Below are 16,940 nucleotides of genomic sequence, written 5' to 3'. Positions count from 1 at the left end.
CTCCTGTGTGATCAAACTACATCTGACCCCGAAGGGTTTGAGAAAGGACAGGACAGCACTCTCGCGGATGGTGAGTGCTCTCCTGAACCTGGAGCAGGATGTGCTTCTGTTCAAGAGCGGGTGTTGTTACTGTAGCCAGGTATTTAAGCGGTAGTTATCCCTGAAGGTCACATTGGGAAGATTGAGTTGTACTTTGTGTCTGCTGGAAGGCTGCTGCTGGCAAGTTGTGCCTGAAGACAGCTCGACTGAAACTAACGTTGTGCTAAAAGTTGACCTGGAGGACACAGAGATGTTTTGCCTTCTTGAGTTTTACCTTCTGAAATGTGAGCAAGTACTGAATGAGAATGCTTTTTTACAGGAATAGATTGGCATTTGCATTTCCCCCTCTCCCCCCAGTATTTTGTGCTTGATTTTGGTCGTATATTCACAGCAAACATTGTGTGTTCTGTGAAGGATATCATTTCTGTTGTAGGAAGTTTGGGTGTACCTGACACAAAAGGGGAGATGGTCCAATAGCGATGGCACCAGCTTGGTGTGGGAGGATGAGAGTTGAGAAGAAGGGATTTTGTTGAAGAAAGACTGAAGAATCCTTCCAGTGTTTTCTGTTTGCTTTCAAAAAGACTAGGAAGAAACCTTAGAAACCACCTTCAGTTTCTGTTTCTGAAGCAGAAGTATTTACCAGACTCCCTCTTTGTACCAGCTGACAAACTCTGTCCCCTGACTGTTGTCTTCTGCCTGGTGAGGAAGTGTGCAGCTGAGAGTTGGTTGTGAGACCTAGTTCCCGAGCATTACTTTAGCCGGATGTTATTTAAGTGGGTGCCTGTGAGTTGCTGTTCTGTCTTTTATTTCGTGTCCTACGTGGGCTTGTCATTTTCTGGAGCTTCCAGAAGGTAGTGATTTGTGTGTTTGCTTCTGACCTTAGATGGCTTAGTACTCTTTAGTCTCTTTGTTTCCTTGAGGAAGGAGGCAGGCTTTACGTCTAGGCCGGGGTGGTATGTCATTGCTGGTAACAGCCAGAAACGTTGGGTGCGAGAAGGGGGTGTTAGTGGGAGGCATGTGAGAAAGAGGCCAAAGTTGCGGTGGTGGGAGTCACAGCTGTGTGTGAGCAGTCTGCTGCCTGGTTGAGGTGTGTGGGGTGTTCCTGAGATGCTGCCGCGGTGGCAGGAGGTGCTGCTGGAGAGACCGTGCCATGTGGGGGGGGGAGATGATCGGCGAGGTGCTGGGAGGGGAGAACTCAGGACCTGACGCGTAGCATTGGGAGTCTGGGCTCTGCGCAGGGAAGTCAGTCTGTGTGAGACGTTTGTGTGGCTGCCCAGCCCTGTTCTGCCTGTTCTTTCCTCGGCATCGAGGCACGGGTGGAGGACCCTGGGCAGACGGAGGCAAGGGAGAGAACATCAGGAGTTGTACGTTTTCCAAGTAATTAGTATGCCTTATTGTTTTTGGGTGTTGTGTCCCGAGGAAAACTCTGGTTCTTCTCCTAAATCATTGTTACTGAAATGGTGAGGCTTTTCATTCATGATGTTGTCTGTGCTGAGTGACTGTGACAGGATACACTATTTCTCCTGCCAGTGGTTGAGATCCCATGTCAGAAGAGTGACCTGGGCTCCAGGTGGTGTTCTCTGGTTGTGTGCCTCTGCCCATGGGCAGCAGCGAGAGTGTTTCAGCTGAAAGTCTCCAGTCTTTTGGTTGAGGATGTCTAAATCAGCTGGAGCTTTTTTGCTAATATAGCTTGTTATGGGAACAGTTTGACCCGAGGTTTCCAAGGAGCAGAGTCTCACACACGTATAGCAGCAAAATGAATGATTCATGTAAATGACAGTACAGCATAGTGACAGCTCGAGCTGGGTGCCTCTGGGAAGGGACCCCGAACAAAGAAATTCTGGGGTAACTATACCCTTTACAGTTTTATTTCCCTGCCTGCCAGGGAAGGTCTCCTCCAGTCGTCTTTACTGAGTCAGTGGTCTCTCTCCTTCTGACTGGTGTCTCTCTCCTTCTGACTGGTGTCTCTCTCCTTCTGTCTGGCCTAGGCCTTCATCCCAGGCTGGCTGCCATGTCCTTGTTTCCCACAGTGCCTTCCCTTCTGGAAGGTCAACCACAACCCAGGTGCATCCCATCTTGTCCCCTGCATTCTACTTTGTATCCTCACTAGCTAGTTTTGTATTTGTATTAGCTGATTGTAATCTGTTTTGCAGTTACCTGGTGGGCAAAGTCACATCATCAGCAATGTTTCTGGAGTTCACTGACAGTTGGGCCTTGAGGCCTGCCGGCTTCATCTACTTCGGGCACTAATACTAAGCAAGAGTCAGACTTGGGCTAAGCTGAAGCTAAATCAGCTACAATTCTCTTCTCTAACAAGCTTCTGTCGGGATCTATGGAATTAAGCAAGCTCTTTCTGGAAAGAATGACAACAAACCCCAAAACCCTGTCAGCTAGTTCTTGGCTGAAGTGGCTTTGTAAGGTTTTTGTGAAAGTGAAGATGCATGTTACAAGTGAATGAGAGAGCCTTTGGTGTGCGAGTGACTTGCTTAGGCGTAGGCGGAAGTCTGTTCTCCTAGGGGTGACCTTTGTAGCGTCTGGCTTTTTGCAGTAATGTCAGTTAATCAATTCCTTGTGCACCCTTAGGTGCCCTTTAGTTAACTGAATGTAGAGTTTAGACAAGCCTCTTAAAGAATCCCTTTGTAACTATGTCTTTGCTTTGTTTTGGTGTGCTTTGTTTTCTTTTGTTTTGTTTGTAATGATGGCAGAATGTTCAAATCAAGTAAGCAAATTGCACCATTTCTGGACAAGCCCAGTTCTGTTGTTTATATCAAGGTCGTTTCTTTTTTCGAAGCTTCTCTAGAAAGTTGAAGGCATGTAACTTTTGAAGGTGTTTTGAACTGTGTCCTGCAGAGAGGCCAGGTTAAACGGGTTTGCTGACAAACAAGTTTCTTCTCTAGCCATCAGCTTGTTCAAATGTCATGTGTATAAACTTACTATTGTCCCTATGTTTTTTTTTTTCCAGTTTGTTCCTTAAATAAGAGGTCCCAAGTACTCAGAGTGGTCTCAGAGAAATGATCTGATCAGGTACAGAGTCTCTATTACCATCCTGGATTGAATGGCTTTAAAGCACAATGAGCATGGGATACCATGGGGGTCGGTTGTAGGTCTGCCCCTTGAAAAGGTGGATCTTTGGTGACAATGAAGATATTAGTTTTTGGAGGAAAAGGGATGTATATGAGGAGACCTTCAATGTCTGTGTGTTTTCTTGATCTTCAGAGCCTGTGTTGTTTTAATGGGGACTCCTTCCCAAATGGAGGCAGTCTCCTGACTAGCCTCTAAACTGCAAGTGAACATCTGTAAGGTGCCAGCTCAGTGTGCTGGTGTTTAGTTTGAGTGGGCTAGCTCTGCGTGGATGCAGATATGGTTGCAAATGTTCATGTTTTCCCTTGCAGGATAGCACCTAACTCTCAGTATTCCTCCCCAATAGATGCCCAAGGAGGAGGAGCTGGTGGCTTCCCCATCTTCCAGCTAGTGAAACTGATGCAGAGAAAGGAAAGGGCTTCTGCCAGGTTTAGGTGGAAGGAAGTGGGGAAGGACGCCAGCTCTCCCTCCTCTCCCAGTCTTGCTGCTGCAGAAGAGTGGTGCTGCAAGCTGACGGGATGTTTTCCCTTGTTCATGTGTGCAGCAGAGGTGGTAGCCAGATTCAGCTCTTCGAAAAACCTTTCTTAACCGGGAGGTGACTTCTTCACAATTGAATGTGACAACATGGAAACCGCCCATTTCTGTCTTTCTCTCTACTTCTCTCAGGCATTACAGAGCAGGAGAAAATGCTTGTGACCAGATCCAGCCAGTGAAGCAAGCCAGTGCAGGGGTAAGCTTGTGTTGTTTCTTATTTCCTTTTTAGGGAAAGCTGATTGAGTATTTTCAACCAGAAATACCTGCACTCTTCCTTGTATGCTGTTGAGTGAAGAATGTTCTCATGCCAGGTGTTATTCCCAGGGGAAGGGGGAGCATTCTTCAACAAATGGCACTTTCCCAGAGGTCTTGTGCTGTCATTTATTTTGTTTCTACGCCATTGTGAATATATGAAGAAAAAGCAGTATTTAGGAGGCATGACTTATCCCACTTCATCTGGGCAGCAGAAAACAGTCTAAAGAAGAATCCGGTCCCTTTGTGGACCATCATCTTTCCTCCAGATGAAGACATGGTCCCCTTGGCCACTGGGGAAAATGAGGAAGAGGGTGATTTATCCGAGGTGCTCTGCACAAGTGAATCAGAAAGCAATAGATTTCCTTCAGGAAGGCTCTCTGCATTGGCCACAGGGGAAGTGCAGAAGAACAGCTTAGACTCTGCACCTTTCTGCAAGGTGTATACAATTGTCGGAGACTGATAGCACCCCCTCCGTTCTTTAGCTCTTTGCAGTTATCACTTCTGTTTCTCATTCCCCATCAGAGCTGCCCTTCTAGCTCTAGAAGTGGGGCTCAACATGCTTTCACTCAGGACAAGTTCTGTCCAGTTTCCCTTCACACAGTGCTTGGATAGAGCAAAGAAATAGATAAGAACTCAGTTTTGCAAAGCCAAAAGCTTGGGCCAAATTGTTCCGTTCTTGCTCAGAAATGCAGCAGCTCCGGTCTCATCCTGGGCATCATCTTGTTCTGGTTCCAAGTGTGGTTAACATACTGCGCGTTGCCCACACAGGAGAGACAGTTTAGTACTCCTCCTCAGTGCATCATAGGGAGTGTGATCTCCTTGTAGTTCCATGCGCTTATTGGAGAGTCACGCTGCTCTCTGCTCATACGGGACACTTGAGGAACAATACTGCAACTCCAAAAGTGCCTGGCAGGTCCTGCCTCTGGCTCCTGCCTGCTGCACAGTGTAAGCCTTGGCAGGTAACTCAGTGTTCTCTCACGCGTCAGTTGTGTGGCATTCGGGGAAAAAGCCAGAAGTGGCTGCCTTCGAAAAGACTGGAAGGATCAAGTAGGTGGGTGTGGGATATGAAGGTCCTGATGCCCCCCGAAAGAAGGAAATAGGAATACAGAGGTAACAAAGGTGAATATGTTCCACCTAATTGCAGTTGTCAGAGCGTCTAAAGCTTAGGTGTGAGCTTAATCTAAGCTGAGGTCTGAGCTGAGACCTAATCTCTGAATCAGGCAGCTAATTCCCCTGCACTAGACCCCTGGCTGTACAAAAGCTTTGAAGACTGTTGTCTGTTTTAAGCTTTGTTTTCTTAATCATAGACCAGGACTATGGCTGGGAAGTCAATGGTTGGAGCTTTGCTGTGGGAGCTAAGAAGATTGTTCCTACTTTCCATCAAGCTGGAGAGGAGTGGTGAACAGCCTCTCTGCGAAGGATAGTGCCATGTCATACCCAGCAGCACAGTTTCAAAGGAAGTTTCCCTTTGATGTTTTTCCCATCTGTGCAGGTATTGTACTTCTGCCAGCCCCAGGTCTCACTCGCCTGAGTGCTCCGGGGGCCTCACCTGCTCTACGACAAAGTCTGAGTTGTGTTTGGTGGCAAATCCTGGGGCTGTCATTGCTGGGCAGTATGATCTTAAAAACACTGTCCTCTCTCCTTTTATTTCCCCCAGCTCCAAGCCCAAAAGCTAGACGTGCAGACTTGGGAGGCTTCTGGGCAACTGATAATTGCTGGACCAGCCGTGCCACTTTACCAGCAGCTGTTTCTTTCTTCCTTTACAGGAATGATCTTCTCAATTTTGTAGATTCTGCTGTCTTCAGGGCTCATGTTTTGAAGTTCTTCAGGGTAAAATGTCTCCTTGATGGTTTTGTGACTGTAGTTTATTAAACAGGACACGGGTATCTGAGCCCTTCTCACAGCTCCTACCATACAGCTCACAAGCTACATTTCCTTACTCCACCGTGTCCCTGCCCTTGCCTGCTAGCTGGGGAGGTGGCTCTGTGGGAGGAAGTTCATGTGTCTGTGGCAGAATCTGAAGCCCTCACAGCAAAGCATTTTCTCCAGCTCTCAAATCTTGTTTCTTATATATATTTTATTTTCTGCAGGGAGGTGGAGGTTTTGGGCAGAAAAGGTGTTCTGTGTCCTTGGAAAAATGAAGACCCCAGGAAGAGGCTCTGCCTTGGCTAAACTGAGGTGTTTGAAGTGCAGAGAGCCACAGGTTGGTGTACCCTTGCCATCCCTGAAGAGAATAAGTTGGTTTTCCAGTGGGATGCAATTCATCCTGAGGAAGATGCCTAGGAGGAGATTCAGTGCAGAGAGCTGGACACCTAACTGTGGGTGCTGGTGTGGAGGTACCTCCCTGTGAGCTGGATAGTAATCTCACCTGGAAATGTACTCAGTTCAGAGGAGTGGGGAGTAATTCCAGAGACCATTGCTTCCATTGCTTCAGCAGCTATGTGCCATTTTACATTTCCTAGGATGTCCAACCTGTTATCTAGCTGTTGCAGCAGGTGGTGAGTGGGAAGTTCAGGGATAAGGGGAGCAGGAGTTGTGTAGTGTGGCTTGTGATTTATGCTGAAGAGGCACCACTGAAACAGCGGGACTTGGGGGCTGGGGATCAGTTTTTTGCTCTTGCATGGGGTTCCTGGTGAAGATGTTGGGCCCCAACAAATGGTGTCAGGTTTCAGGGGTGCTGCAGGCTAGGCCTGAGGAATATCAGGAAAGTTGAGGTTACAGAGATTGTATGTCAGCACTGCGAGGCAGTGCTCGAGGATGGAGGATGACGTGGGGAGAGTTACGCAGGGCTGGGGCAGCAGGGATGTGTCGACTGCACTGAAGCAAACCATTAAAGCTGTGTGTGTCTGTGTGTGTCATTAATGGAAGAGCCGCCACACATCAAAAGTGCTACTTGAGGGCAGAGCCGTTTGTCCCTTTCATCTTCCTGCAAGCAGTGCCTGTGATGCTTTGGTCTAATCAGTGCCTGGGGAGGGACATGGATTTCCGGCACCAGCTCCATCTCTAACAGCCCTCAGCAAGCCCCGTTAAACCTCCAAGACACTTTATTCCTGTGATTTCACTTCACACTGTGTGACTTTCCCCTGGGAGCTTGTAAGAGTGTGGGAACCACAGTGAGCTTGTCATTGCCTCTAATCTGCAGGGTGGCTAGTAGGAGAACTTAAGAGTGTTGTTAAGTACAAAGTTTTTAATGAGCACATGATGTAATCTGGTTTCATTTGTTTCTCATGTTTAAGCCTAACAAAGTTATGCTAATGTGTTTCAAATGAACTTCATGAATGTCCTTTTCCAGTGGCGATCTAGTGCTATCCCATGTCATATGCGTGGGACAGTGGGACGTCTGTTATGAAATGTAGCCTTCCAGGGTGCACTGATGTCCCAGAATTTCAGGCCTTCCTCTTCCTGCTGGTTCTAGTTGTCTGCATGATGATTCTCCTTGGGAATATCCACGTTTTTGTGCTGGTGACTGCGGAGCAGCATTCCTGGTCCTTTCAATCCTGCCAGGGATAGGATGTGTTAGTATGCTATTCATGAGATTGGGAACCCCTTCTGCCACAGAAAGGCTTTCTCAGCCATCTCCTTCCACCTCACTGTAGTAAGAACTTTCTGCAGCAGCCTGGTCACTGTGTATCTCTTACCAAAACCCAGCACCCTGACAAACCCTAGCAAAGGGTTCTCTGTCTTTTACACAGCCCTGCCTCTTCTAATCAAGATGCTCAGGTTGCCATTGGTAATCCCATCCCCAGCCGGCTCTTTTCTGTCTTTCATATCATGATAGAAAAGATGTATTTAAACATGCATGCACGCATTTGTCTGAATGTGTGTCTTCAGTCCAAGAAAGATAAGGTTAAGTGATCTGCACAAAGTAGATGCATTCAGGAGATAGACTCCCAACCTGAGCAGATTGCTGTCACCTGATCTGAGAAATAGCAAGCTGAGTTGTAATATTTTCCTGTTGCAATGTAGCTTTGGAACAAATACTGTGTTTAGGCTAGCTGGGAAGCAGGTACATGAAGTGTATTCACAATTACAGCAGAAACAAATCAGCGCCAGGTGCGTCACAAGTGCTGGGCTCAGCACTGGGGAAGGAGCCTAGCGCAGTCCCCCCATGTCCCTCTGAGGCCCACTGCCACCACGCAGGCAGCAGCACAGCCTTGGTGCCAGGAGCTGGGCGAGCACAGCCAGGCTTCTATGTGACACGGCCCTTGGGAGAAGGAGCAACCTGGAGTGTGCCAGTGCTGGGCCTGTCTCACTGCAGGCTGCATAGGGGCTAGTCCCTGCCTCACAGTGCTTGCTTACCAGGGGACCTGTGTCGTCGGTAACTGCCAACCCTGGTCCATCCCTGTCCTGTGAGCAGTGTAGGGGATTGACAGGGCTTGGGAAAGGGACAGGAGTGTCTGGGAAGCTCTCACAGCCCTGCGTACACTTGATGGCTGCAATATGCAGGCTCTCACCTTCTTGGCTTCCTTGGTCAGGTAGTGACCTCTCAGTTTTCTCCTTTTTTTTTCAGGGCAGTAGCCCATTGCCCCAAAGGGAGCCCAAAGGAGGGAGGCTGCAAAAGCCTACAAGGACAGCAGATGCCTTGGTTGTGGGGTTCCCCACCTCAGATGTGAGCTGGCTGGCACATGGTGCTGAAGACCACAGTCTTTGTGGCCCAGCCTTTTCCCAGAGTGTCATGGGCCCCAGCTGAAAAGGCAGGCGCTCCTTTCAGGAAGGGCTGCATGCACCACACGCCTGCCCCAAGTCTGAGGTGAAGGGGGCGTCTCAGTGAGGCGGTGGGGAAGTGGAGGAAGGATGGGTCTGGTTGGTGGGGCTGTGAGAGGAGCAAAGATGGTCTCCTCCTCTGCCCACACCATGGTTGCTTCCAGAACTGCAGGCATCCAGCGGAACATGCCGCATACTGAGCTGTCAAGGTGCTGTAGCCACTGAAGAGCCTTCTGGGCCTCCAACACCCCCACACAGACTTCTACATGTCCCTGCACACACTAGCTCCGAGCCCCAGCACGCTGCCAATGTGCTGGCGCCCTCTGCACCCAGCTTGGCCACCTCTCCTTCAGATCCACAGCAAAGGGGCCCTGCTCCCACTTCCTGCCACAGCAGTGGCACGCAGCTGCCACCACACTCTGCCACCCTGGCCCCAGCCCTCACCAGCTCTGCTCTCTCCTGGGCAGAAGACCTTCCCGGGCACTGCTTTTTCAGGACCCTCTGCGCTTTCTCCCTGGCCATGCTCGCAGCTTGCTTCTGCGCCACCTGCAAAGCCACCAAGGGCACATTGTCACCGAGCATCAGCAGCAGAGCGAGGGCAAGGGGCTGCTGCATCCTAAGGACCACTGTGGGCACATGACAAGCCCCACAAAGGAACTGCCACACCTTCGGGACGGGCACTTGCTGCTCAGGCTGCATGCCTTTTCCAGAGGCCTGCCCGTTTTCCCTGTGTGCCTGGAAAACCTGCACCGAGGAAACCGTGGCCACAACCTGGACAAGCTATGCGTGCACACAGAGCAGCACCAGGGTGAGCATGTGGGGGTTAGGAGCGGCACTTACATCCTTGCTGCTGGGTGCGGAGACCGGGACTGGAAGTGGGACGCTTTCCAGGCTCTACAACGGAAGAAATTGGTGGCACAGGCACTCAGAAGGAGCCTCCTTTGGCCCTTTGGCATGCAGCTCCCACGCACAACATGCCTAACCCACCTCAAGGCATGCAAATCCTTCAGGCAAGAGTCACAAGCCAAGAGCTCAAGAGCCCCGACTCCTTTCTGCTGAGTGCCACCACAAAGGGCTCCCACCCACCGCCCTGCTTGGCCCTCGCCTCGGACCTCTGCCGCCTGCCTGCTCCCAAGTAGCCCCCCTGCAAAGCCTTGCGAGCACAACAGACGCCTTGCCTCAGAGGCTTCCCTGCATCACAGGGCAGCTGGCTGGCAGCACGCGGGGCTGAAGACCATGCTGGCGCACAGCCTTTGCGCCACCTTTCCCCAGAGGGCCTAACGGGGGCCCCAGCTGCACAGCCAGGCCCCAGCTGCAAAGGCAGCTGCTCCTTTCAGGAAGGCCTGCATGCACCACACGCCTGCCCCAAGCCTGCGGCCAAGCTGCCGTCTCGGGGAGCCAGTGGCCAAGCGGGGGAATCATGGCTCTGCTTGGTGGAGCCGGGAGAGAAGCAAACATGGGCTCCTTCTCTGCCCACGCCAGGGCTCCTCAGCTCAGGAGCATTTTTGGGGGCAGCAGCTCAACTTCACACCGCCCTCCCCCAGCAGACCACCACCTCTGCCCACCAACAGAGCCCCAACAAAGCCCTTCCTCACAACCTCTCGCGCCTCAGATCGCTCCTTAGCTCATACCTGAGCACCGATGCCGCCGCTGCTGCTCGCCGCCTCCTGCTCTCTCCCGGGCTCCGAGGCAGCTGTGCTGGCCCTCTCCACAGCCTGACAAAGCAAAGGAGGCCTTTGCAGCCCAACGCAGCACGCCAGCCCTACTCCTGGCCAACGTGGTGCCAAGCAGCAACAGCGCCCCTCTGCCCAGCAGCCTCCCACCTCGCCTCACTCCCTTTCCAAGGGCCCACAAGGGAGCCCGCACCACAGCCAGCCCACCCCTCTGCTCCCACGCCAACTACAGCCTCTCTCTCTTCCCTTCCCTCCACACCAACTTGGCAGCTTTTGCCCTGCACCTTCCCACCGCAAGCAGTGCCTTTCCCGCGGTGCCGAGCGCCCTCGCAGGTGCCAGGCACCTGGCGTTGCCACCGCCACTGCCACCCCTGGCCCACCCATCGGGCCCACCTCCCCGCAACCCACTCGCCCTCCTCTCCCCACACACCCATACACCAGCCTCGCTCCCACCTCCCTCCTCCCACCACGGCACCCATGCCCCCACCGACACTGCCGCTCCCTCCTCCTGCTGCCTGCCACCCACCACCACTTCCAGCACCGCCTGCTTGCCCACCGCACAACGACCCGCCCCAGTGCCCTTAGCAGCCCCCCGCCCCTACTCCTCCAGGCAACACCCCTCCTGGCCATCAAGCGCTTCCAGGGACAAAGGGGCCATTGGTGGTGCTGCGCTCAAGGCAGCCCCGCTCTCACCTCCCAGCCTCTTCCCTCCACAACTCCACTAGCAACGACTTCACCAGCCTCAGCCCACATTTGCCCTACGCATGCTCAGAAGCTCCTTCCTCAAAGACCTCCCGCACCCCCACCGCCAGCACTGCACACCAGCCTTGCTGGCAAACTCCAAGAGCCACTGCCCCATCCTTGCCTGGCCCGGCCCGGCCCACTGCTGGCGCACAGCCGCCAAGGTGCTGTGGCCACTGCAGAGCCTTTTGTGCCTCCAACACCCACCCTCACACGGCCTTCTCCATGGCCGCTCAGACGCTAGCTCCGAGCCCCATCACGCTGCCGGTGCGGGGGCACCCACTGGGCCTGCCTTGGGCGCCCCTCCTTCAGAGCCACCACCAAAGGGGCCCCCGGGCCATTTCCTGACACAGCACTGGCACACAGCTGCCACCACACTGCCCTGCCCTGGCCCAAGCCCTCACCAGCTCTGGCGGCTCCACGCCAGGAGGCTTTCCCTGCCGCTGCGCCCTCAGGAACCGCCGCGGTTTCTCCCTGGCCGTGCTCGCAGCTGCTCTGGCGGCCACCTGCAAAGCCACCAAGGGCACATTGTCACCGAGCATCACCCACGCAGGGACGGCAACCTGCTGCTACATCCCCAGCACCACTGTGGCCTCGGCACAAGCCCCGCACAGCGGACGCACCTTCGCCACAGGCAGATGCTGATCAGGCTGCATGCGGGGCCCCTCCCTACCTGCCTACGGCCATGCTGCTCAGGCCAACGGGCTCCCACCACGGCCACCCAACACAGCCGCCCTCCTACGCTCACCACCATGCCCACCTCTCCCCACACACACACCCTTTCCCAACAATTCTCAGCAAACCTCCTCTTCCCCTACCCGCTCCAACACTCCCAGCCGCCCACCACCAACTCCTCCTCGCCCACTTGCCGCCACCCACCACAACACGGCCCTGCTCCCACCTCCACCCGCCCAGCCTCACCCTCCAAACGCCTCACACCCCACAGCACCAACGGCCTCGCCACTTCACCCCCAAACACAGCCCTTCCCCACGCCCATGCAGCACTCGCCCACCGCCACCTCTACTCTTGCCTCCTACCCTCCCTCTAACACGCGCACCAGCTGCACAGCCTGCAGTTTTTGCACTCTTTTCCACAGGCCTCTTTTTTCTGTGGGCCTAGAAAACCTGCACCGAGCAAGCCGTGGGCACACCCTGGACAAGCTCCGAGTGCACAGACAGCAGCACCCGGCTGAGCATATGGGGCTTAGGAGTGGCACTTACGTCCTTGCTGCTGGGTGCGGAGACTGGGACCGGTGGTGGCACAGTTTCCAGGCTCTACAAGAGAACAAATTGGTGGCACAGGCACTCAGGAGGAGCCTCCTTTGGCCCTTTGGGGGCACATTGGCACGCAGCTCCCATGCACAACAGGCCTCAAGGCACCCAAATCCTTCAGGCAAGAGTCACAAGCCAAGAGCTCAAGAGCCCCGACTCCTTTCTGCTGAGTGCCACCACAAAGAGCTCCCACCCACCACCCTGCTTGGCCCTTGCCTCGGGCCTCTGCCGCCTGCCTGCTCCCAAGTAGCCCCCCTGCAAAGCCTTGCGAGCACAACAGACGCCTTGCCTCAGAGGCTTCCCTGCATCACAGGGCAGCTGGCTGGCAGCACGCGGGGCTGAAGACCATGCTGGCGCACAGCCTTTGCGCCACCTTTCCCCAGAGGGCCTAACGGGGGCCCCAGCTGCACGGCCAGGCCCCAGCTGCAAAGGCAGCTGCTCCTTTCAGGAAGGCCTGCATGCACCACACGCCTGTCCCAAGCCTGCGGCCAAGCTGCCGTCTCGGGGAGCCAGTGGCCAAGCGGGGGAATCATGGCTCTGCTTGGTGGAGCCGGGAAAGAAGCAAACATGGGCTCCTTCTCTGCCCACGCCAGGGCTCCTCAGCTCAGGAGCATTTTTGGGGGCAGCAGCTCAACTTCACACCGCCCTCCCCCAGCAGACCACCACCTCTGCCCACCAACAGAGCCCCAACAAAGCCCTTCCTCACAACCTCTCGCGCCTCAGATCGCTCCTTAGCTCATACCTGAGCACCGATGCCGCCGCTGCTGCTCGCCGCCTCCTGCTGTCTCCTGGGCTCCGAGGCGGCCCTGCTGGCCCTCTCCACAGCCTGACAAAGCAAAGGAGGCCTTTGCAGCGCAACGCAGCACGCCAGCCCTACTCCTGGCCAACGTGGTGCCAAGCAGCAACAGCGCCCCTCTGCTCAGCAGCCTCCCACCTCGCCTCACTCCCTTTCCAAGGGCCCACAAGGGAGCCCGCACCACAGCCAGCCCACCCCTCTGCTCCCACGCCAACTACAGCCTCTCTCTCTTCCCTTCCCTCCACACCAACTTGGCAGCTTTTGCCCTGCACCTTCCCACCGCAAGCAGTGCCTTCCCCGCGGTGCCGAGCGCCCTCGCAGGTGCCAGGCACCTGGCGCTTCCACCGCCACTGCCAACCCTGTCCCACCCATCGGGCCCACCTCCCCACAACCCCCTCGCCCTCCTCTCCCCACACACCCACACACCAGCCTCGCTCCCACCTCCCTCCTCCCACCACGGCACCCATGCCCCCACCAACACTGCCGCTCCCTCCTCCTGCTGCCTGCCACCCACCACCACTTCCAGCACCGCCTGCTTGCCCACCGCACACCAACGCGCCCCAGTGCCCTTAGCAGCCCCCCGCCCCTACTCCTCCAGGCAACACCCCTCCTGGCCATCAAGCGCTTCCAGGGACAAAGGGGCCATCGGTGGTGCTGCGCTCAAGGCAGCCCCGCTCTCACCTCCCAGCCTCTTCCCTCCACAACTCCACTAGCAACGACTTCAGCAGCCTCAGCCCACATTTGCCCTACGCATGCTCAGAAGCTCCTTCCTCAAAGACCTCCCGCACCCCCACCTCCAGCACTGCACACCAGCCTTGCTGGCAAACTCCAAGAGCCACTGCCCCATCCTTGCCTGGCCCGGCCCGGCCCACTGCTGGCGCACAGCCGCCAAGGTGCTGTGGCCACTGCAGAGCCTTTTGTGCCTCCAACACCCACCCTCACACGGCCTTCTCCATGGCCGCTCAGACGCTAGCTCCGAGCCCCATCACGCTGCCGGTGCGGGGGCACCCACTGGGCCTGCCTTGGGCGCCCCTCCTTCAGAGCCACCACCAAAGGGGCCCCCGGGCCATTTCCTGACACAGCACTGGCACACAGCTGCCACCACACTGCCCTGCCCTGGCCCAAGCCCTCACCAGCTCTGGCGGCTCCACGCCAGGAGGCTTTCCCTGCCGCTGCGCCCTCAGGAACCGCCGCGGTTTCTCCCTGGCCGTGCTCGCAGCTGCTCTGGCGGCCACCTGCAAAGCCACCAAGGGCACATTGTCACCGAGCATCACCCACGCAGGGACGGCAACCTGCTGCTACATCCCCAGCACCACTGTGGCCTCGGCACAAGCCCCGCACAGCGGACGCACCTTCGCCACAGGCAGATGCTGATCAGGCTGCATGCGGGGCCCCTCCCTACCTGCCTACACCTCATGCTGCTCGGGCCAACGGGCTCCCACCACGGCCACCCAACACAGCCGCCCTCCTACGCTCACCACCATGCCCACCTCTCCCCACACACACACCCTTTCCCAACAACTCTCAGCAAACCTCCTCTTCCCCTACCCGCTCCAACACTCCCACCCGCCCAACACCAACTCCTCCTCGCCCACTTGCCGCCACCCACCACAACACGGCCCTGCTCCCACCTCCACTCTTCCAGCCTCACCCTCCAAACGCCTCACACCCCGCAGCACCAACGGCCTCGCCACTTCACCCCCAAACACAGCCCTTCCCCATGCCCATGCAGCACTCGCCCACCGCCGCCTCTACTCTTGCCTCCTACCTTCCCTCTAACACGCGCACCAGCTGCACAGCCTGCACTTTTCGCCCTCTTTTCAACAGGCCTCTTTTTCCTGTGGGCCTAGAAAACCTGCACCGAGCAAGCCGTGGGCACACCCTGGACAAGCTCCGAGTGCACAGACAGCAGCACCCGGCTGAGCATATGGGGCTTAGGAGTGGCACTTACGTCCTTGCTGCTGGGTGCGGAGACTGGGACCGGTGGTGGCACAGTTTCCAGGCTCTACAAGAGAAGAAATTGGTGGCACAGGCACTCAGAAGGAGCCTCCTTTGGCCCTTTGGGGGCACATTGGCACGCAGCTCCCATGCACAACAGGCCTCAAGGCACCCAAATCCTTCAGGCAAGAGTCACAAGCCAAGAGCTCAAGAGCCCCGACTCCTTTCTGCTGAGTGCCACCACAAAGAGCTCCCACCCACCACCCTGCTTGGCCCTCGCCTCGGGCCTCTGCCGCCTGCCTGCTCCCAAGTAGCCCCCCTGCAAAGCCTTGCGAGCACAACAGACGCCTTGCCTCAGAGGCTTCCCTGCATCACAGGGCAGCTGGCTGGCAGCACGCAGGGCTGAAGACCATGCTGGCGCACAGCCTTTGCGCCACCTTTCCCCAGAGGGCCTAACGGGGGCCCCAGCTGCACGGCCAGGCCCCAGCTGCAAAGGCAGCTGCTCCTTTCAGGAAGGCCTGCATGCACCACACGCCTGCCCCAAGCCTGCGGCCAAGCTGCCGTCTCGGGGAGCCAGTGGCCAAGCGGGGTAATCATGGCTCTGCTTGGTGGAGGCGGGAGAGAAGCAAACATGGGCTCCTTCTCTGCCCACGCCAGGGCTCCTCAGCTCAGGAGCATTTTTGGGGGCAGCAGCTCAACTTCACACCGCCCTCCCCCAGCAGACCACCACCTCTGCCCACCAACAGAGCCCCAACAAAGCCCTTCCTCACAACCTCTCGCGCCTCAGCTCGCTCCTTAGCTCATACCTGAGCACCCATGCCGCCGCTGCTGCTCGCCACCTCCTGCTGTCTCCCGGGCTCCGAGGCGGCCATGCTGGCCCTCTCCACAGCCTGACAAAGCAAAGGAGGCCTTTGCAGCGCAACGCAGCACGCCAGCCCTACTCCTGGCCAACGTGGTGCCAAGCAGCAACAGCACCCCTCTGCTCAGCAGCCTCCCACCTCACCTCGCTCCCTTTGCAAGGGCCCACAAGTGAGCCCGCACCACAGCCAGCCCACCCCTCTGCTCCCACGCCAACTACAGCCTCTCTCTCTTCCCTTCGCTCCACACCAACTTGGCAGCTTTTGCCCTGCACCTTCCCACCGCAAGCAGTGCCTTTCCCGCGGTGCCGAGCGCCCTCGCAGGTGCCAGGCACCTGGCGCTTCCACCGCCACTGCCAACCCTGTCCCACCCATCGGGCCCACCTCCCCACAACCCCCTCGCCCTCCTCTCCCCACACACCCACACACCAGCCTCGCTCCCACCTCCCTCCTCCCACCATGGCACCCATGCCCCCACCGACACTGCCGCTCCCTCCTCCTGCTGCCTGCCACCCACCACCACTTCCAGCACCGCCTGCTTGCCCACCGCACAACAACCCGCCCCAGTGCCCTTAGCAGCCCCCCGCCCCTACTCCTCCAGGCAACACCCCTCCTGGCCATCAAGCACTTCCAGGGACAAAGGGGCCATCGGCGGTGCTGTGCTCAAGGCAGCCCCGCTCTCACCTCCCAGCCTCTTCCCTCCACAACTCCACTAGCAACGTCTTCACCAGCCTCAGCCCACATTTGCCCTGCACATCCTCAGAAGCTCCTTCCTCAAAGACCTCCCGCACCCCCACCGCCAGCACTGCACACCAGCCTTCCTGGCAAACTCCAAGAGCCACTGCCCCATCCTTGCCTGGCCCGGCCCGGCCCACTGCTGGCGCACAGCCGCCAAGGTGCTGTGGCCACTGCAGAGCCTTTTGTGCCTCCAACACCCACCCTCACACGGCCTTCTCCATGGCCGCTCAGACGCTAGCTCCGAGCCCCATCACGCTGCCGGTGCGGGGGCACCCACTGGGCCTGCCTTGGGCGCCCCTCCTTCAGAGCCAC

General features: G+C 56.5%; 1 long non-coding RNA gene across 1 annotated transcript; it reads left to right on the top strand.

Annotated features, from left to right (window-relative positions):
• The first annotated feature begins 3,816 nt into the window (after positions 1-3,816).
• LOC138063486 (uncharacterized) lies at positions 3,817-6,313 on the top strand. The gene is made up of 4 exons (XR_011137062.1): positions 3,817-3,850; positions 5,217-5,401; positions 5,676-5,739; positions 6,000-6,313. It is a non-coding gene; the product is annotated as an uncharacterized lncRNA (long non-coding RNA).
• The last annotated feature ends 10,627 nt before the right edge of the window (positions 6,314-16,940 follow it).

The sequence above is a fragment of the Struthio camelus genome, chromosome 32, assembly GCF_040807025.1.
Source record: "Struthio camelus isolate bStrCam1 chromosome 32, bStrCam1.hap1, whole genome shotgun sequence".
NCBI lineage: Eukaryota > Metazoa > Chordata > Aves > Struthioniformes > Struthionidae > Struthio > Struthio camelus.
The sequence above is the reverse complement of the archived record's forward strand: the minus strand, read 5'-3'. Positions and strand labels throughout refer to the sequence as shown.